Genomic DNA, 5,635 nt, shown 5'->3' with positions numbered 1-5,635 from the left:
CATAACCCTAACCCTATCCCTAAACCTAACCCTAACCCTAACCCTAACCCTTACCCTTACCCCAACCCTAAACATAACCCTAACCCTAATCCGTACAATTACCCTCACCCTAATCTTAACCCTAACTCGAACCCTAACCCTAACCCTAAACCTAACCATAACCCTACCCTTACCCTAACCCTAACCCTAACCCTAACCCTAAACCTAACCTTAACCCTAACCCTTACCCTTACCCTAACCCTACCCCTAACCCTAATCCTAACACTTACCCTAACCCTAACCCTTACCCTTACCCTAACCCTAAGCCTAACCTTAACCCTAACCCTAACCCTTACCCTAACCCTTACCCTAACCCTAACCCTAAACCTAACCCGAACCCTAACCCAAACCCTAAACCAAACATTTATCCCTACCCTAACCCTAACCCTAACCCTAACCCTAACCCTTACCCTTACCCTAACCCTACCCCTAACCCAAATCCTAACACTTACCCTAACCCTAACCCTTACCCTTACCCTAACCCTAACCCTAACCTTAACAATAACCCTAACCCTTACCCTAACCCTTACCCTAACCTAACCCTAAACCTAACCCGAACCCTAACCCAAACCCTAAACCTAACATTTATCCCTACCCTAACCCTAACGCTAACCCTAACCCTTACCCTTACCCTAACCCTAACGCTAACCCTAATACTAACACTTACCCTAACCCTAAACCTACCCCTAACCCTTACCCTTACCCTAACCCTAACCCTAACCTTAGCCATAACCCTAACCATAGCCCTCACCCTTACCCTAACCCTAACCCTAAACCTTACCTGAACCCTTACTCTATCCCTAACCCTAACTCTTATCCTTACCCTAAACCTAACCCTAAACCTTACCCTAACTCTAACCCTAACCCTAACCCTAAGTTAAGCCTTACCTTACCCTAACCCTAAACCTAAACTTAACCCTAACCGTACCCTAACCCTAAACCTTACCCTTACCCTAACCCTAATCTTAAACCTGACCCTAACCCTAAACCTGACCCTAACCCTAACCGTGTCACTAAACCTAAACCTTACCCTTATTCTATCCCTAACCCTTACCCTTAAACTAACCCTAACCCTAAACCTAACCCTAACCCTAACCCTAACCTTAACCATAACCCTAATCATAACCCTAACCTTACCCTAACCCTAAACCTAACCCTTACCCTAACCCGAACCCTAACCCTAACCCTTCCCCTTACCCTAATCCTAACCTAAACCTAACCCTAACCCTAACCTTAACCCTAACCCTTACTCTTAACCTAACTCTAACACTAACCCTAACCCTTACCCTAACCCTAACCTAACAATAACCCTAACACTTACCCTTACCCTAACCCTAACCATAACCCTAAACCAAACCCTTATGCTTGCCCTAAACCTAACCCTAAACCTTACCCTAACCCTAACCCTAAACCTGACCCTAACCCTAAACCTGACCCTAACCCTAACCATATCACTAAACCTAAACCTTACCCTTATTCTATTCCTAACGCTTACCCTTACCCTTACCCTTACCCTAAACCTAAAGCTAACCCTAACCCTAACCCTAACCCTAACCCTTACCCTTACCTTAACTGTAACTCTAACCCTAATCCTTAACCTTACCCTAACGCTAACCCTAACCCTAACCGTAACCGTAACCATAACACATACCCTTAACCTAACCCTAAACCTAACCCTAACCCTAACCCTAACCCTAACCCTTGCCCTTAACCTAACAGTAACTGTAACCCTAAAGCTTACCCTTACCCTAAACTTAACCCTACCCCAAAACCTAACCCTAACCCTAACCCTAATCTTAACCCTAATCCTAACCCTAACCCTAAGCCTATACCTAACCCTAACCCTAAAACCTAACCCTAACCATAACTGTAACAATAACCCTAAACCTTCCCTTACCCTAACCCTAACCTTAATGCTAACCCTAACCCTAACAATTACCCTAACCCTAACCCTAATTCTTACCCTAAACCTAAGCCTAACAGTAACCCTTACCCTAAACCTAACCCTAATCCTAATCATAACCCTTACCCTTACCCTCACCCTAACCCTAAACCTAACCCTAAACCTTACCCTTACCCTACCTAACACTTACCCTAACCCTAACCCTAACCCTAACTCTAACCATAACACTAACCCTAATCCTAACCCTAACCCTAACCCTTACTCTAACCCTAACCCTAACCCTTAACCTTCCCCTAACCCTAACCCTAACCTTAACCCTAACCGTAACCCTAACCCTAACCCTAACCCTAACCTTAACCCTAACCCTAACCCTAACCCTAACCGTTGCCCTGACCTTAACCCTAACCCTAACCCTAACACTAACCCTAACCCTAACCCTAAACCAAAGCCTAACCCTAACCCTAACCCTTACCCCACCCCAAACACTAAACCTAATCCTAACCCTAACCCTAACCACTAACCCTAACTCTAACCCTTAACCTTATCCTAACCCTAACCCTAAAACTAACACTTACCCTTACCCTAACCCTAACCCTAACCCTTACACTTAACCTAACCCTAATTCTAACCCTTACCCTTACAGCAACCCTAACCCTAACCCTAACCCTTACACTTAACCTAACCCTAACCGTAACCCTTACCCTTACAGCAACCCTAACCCTAACCCTTACCCTTACCATTAACCTTACCCTAACCCTAACCCTAACCCTTACCCTAACCCTAACCTTAATGCTAAAACTAACCATAACCCTAACCCTTACCCTAACCCTAACCCCAACCCTAATACTTACTGTAACCCCAACCCTAACCCTAACCCTTACCCTTTCCCTAACCCTAACCCTAACCCTAACCCTTACACTAACACTAACCCTAAACCTAAACCTAAACCAAACCCTAACCTTAACCCTAACCCTAACCCTAAACCTAACCCTAACTCTTACCCTAACCCTAACCCTAACCCTAAAACTAACCCTAAACCTAACCCTAACCCTTACCCTTACCCTAACCATAACCCTAAAACTAACCTAACCATAACCCTAACACCTAACCCTAACCCTAACCCTAACCCTTACCCTAAGCCTAACCCTAACCCTAACCCTAACCCTGACACTTACCCTAACCGTAACCATAACCCTAACCCTTATCCTTACCCTAACCCTAACCCTAACCTTAAGCCCAAACCTAACCTAATCCTAACTCTAACCCTAACCCTAACCCTAACCCTAACCCTAACACTTACCCTAAACCTAACCCTAACCCTAAACCTTACCCTAAACCTAACACTAACCTTAACCCTTACCCTAACCTAACCCTAACCCTAAACCTAACCCCTAACCCTAACCCTTATCCTAACCCTAACCCTAAACCTAACCCTAACCCTTAACCTTAACCTAACCCTAAACCTAACTCTAACCCTAACCCTAACCCTACCCCTTAACCTCACCCTACCCCTAACCCTAATCCTAACCCTTACCCTTAACCTAACCCGAAACCTAACTATAACCCCAACCCTAACCCTAAACCATACCCCACCCTAACCCTAACCCTTACCCTAACTCTGACCTTAACCCTAAACCTAACCTTAACCCTAACCCTAACCCTAACCTTAACCCTTACCCTTACCCTAACCCAAACCCTAACCCTAACCCTAAACTTAACCCTAACCCTAAACCTAACCGTTGCCCTGACCTTAACCCTAACCCTAACCCTAAAACTAATACTAACCCTAACCCTAACCCTTAGGCTTACCCTACCCCTAACCCTAAACCTAACCCTATCCCTAACCCTAACCCTAACCCCTAACCCTAACCCTAACCCTAACCCTTAACCTTTTCCCAAGCCTAACCCTAACAGTTACCTTTACCCTAACCGTAACCCTAACCCTTACCCTTAACATAACCCTAACCCTAACCCTAACCCTTAACCTTACCCTAACGCTAACCCTAACCCTTACCCTTACCCTAACCCTAACCCTAACCCTTACCCTTACCCTAACCCTAACCCTAAACTTAATGCTAACACTAACCCTAACCCTTACCTTACCCTAACCCTAACCCCAACCCTAATCCTTACCTTAACCCTAATCCTAACCCTACCCTAACCCTAACCCTAACCCTAACCCTAACCCTAACCCTAACGATAACCCTAACCTAACCCTAACCCTAAACCTAACCCTAACCCTAACCCTAACTGTAACCCTAACCCATACCCTTAACCTATACCTATACCTAACCCTAACCCTGACCCTAACACTAACCCTTACCCTTAACCTAACCCTAACCGTAACCCTAAAACTTACCCTTACCCCAAACCTAACCCTAACCCAAACCATAACCCCAACCCTAACCCTAACCTTAACCCTAATCCTAACCCTAACCCTAACCCTATACCTAACCCTAACCCTAAAACCTAACCCTAACCGTACCCTAACAATAACCCTAACCCTTACCCTTACCCTAACCCTAACCTTAATGCTAACCCTAACCCTAACCCTAATTCTTACCATAAACCTAACCCTAACCCTAACCCTTAACCTTTACCTAACCCTAAACCTAACCCTAAACCTTACCCTTACACTCACCCTAACCCTAAACCTAACCCTAACCCTAACCCTAACCCTTACCCTTACCCTAACCCTAACCCTAACTCTTACCTCACCCTAACCCTAACTTTAAACTTAATGCTAACACTAACCCTAACCCTAACCTTACCCTAACCATAACCCCAACCATAATCCTTACCTTAAGCCTAACCCTAACCGTAACCCTAACCCTAACCCTAACGCTAACCCTAACCTAACCTAACCCTAACCCTAACCCTAACGCTAACCCTAACCCTAACCCTAACTGTAAGCCTAACACATACCCTTAACCTAACCCTAAACCTAACCCTAACCCTAACCCTTGCCCTTAACCTAACCCTAACCGTAACCCTAAACCTGACCCTTACCCTAAACCTAACCCTAAAGCAAACCCTAAACCCAACACTAACCCTAACCTTAACCCTAATCCTAACCCTAACCCTAACCCTATACCTAACCCTAATCCTAAAACCTAACCCTAACCGTAACCCTAACAATAATCCTAACCCTTACCCTTACTCTAACCCTAACCTTAATGCTAACCCTAACCCTAACCCTAATTCTTACCCAAAACCTAACCCTAACCCTAACCCTTACCCTTTACCTAACCCTAAACCTAACCCTAATCCTTACCCTTACCCTCACCCTAACCCTAAACCTAACCCTAACCCTTACCCTTACCCTCATCCTAACCCTAACAATAACCCTAACTCTAAACCTTACCCTAACCCTAACCCTAACCTAGCCCTAAGCCTAACCCTTACCCTTACCCTAAAACTACCCCTAACCCTAACCATAACCCTAACCCTAACGCTTACCCTAACTCTAACCCTTACCATTACCCTTACCATAACCCTAAACCTAACCATAACCCTAACCATAAACCTTACCCTTACCCTAACCCTAACCCTAACCCTAACCCTAAACTTAACCCTAAATCTTATCCTTACCATAACCCTAACCCTAACCGTAACCTTAATCCTAACCCTAACCCTAAACTTATCCCTTACGCTTACCCTAACCCTAACCCTAACCATTACCCTTACCCTAAC

This window comes from Megascapheus bottae, unplaced genomic scaffold (genome assembly GCF_031878675.1).
Source record: "Megascapheus bottae isolate mThoBot1 unplaced genomic scaffold, mThoBot2.hap1 HAP1_SCAFFOLD_37, whole genome shotgun sequence".
Taxonomy (NCBI): domain Eukaryota; kingdom Metazoa; phylum Chordata; class Mammalia; order Rodentia; family Geomyidae; genus Megascapheus; species Megascapheus bottae.
This window is presented reverse-complemented; position numbering follows the sequence as displayed.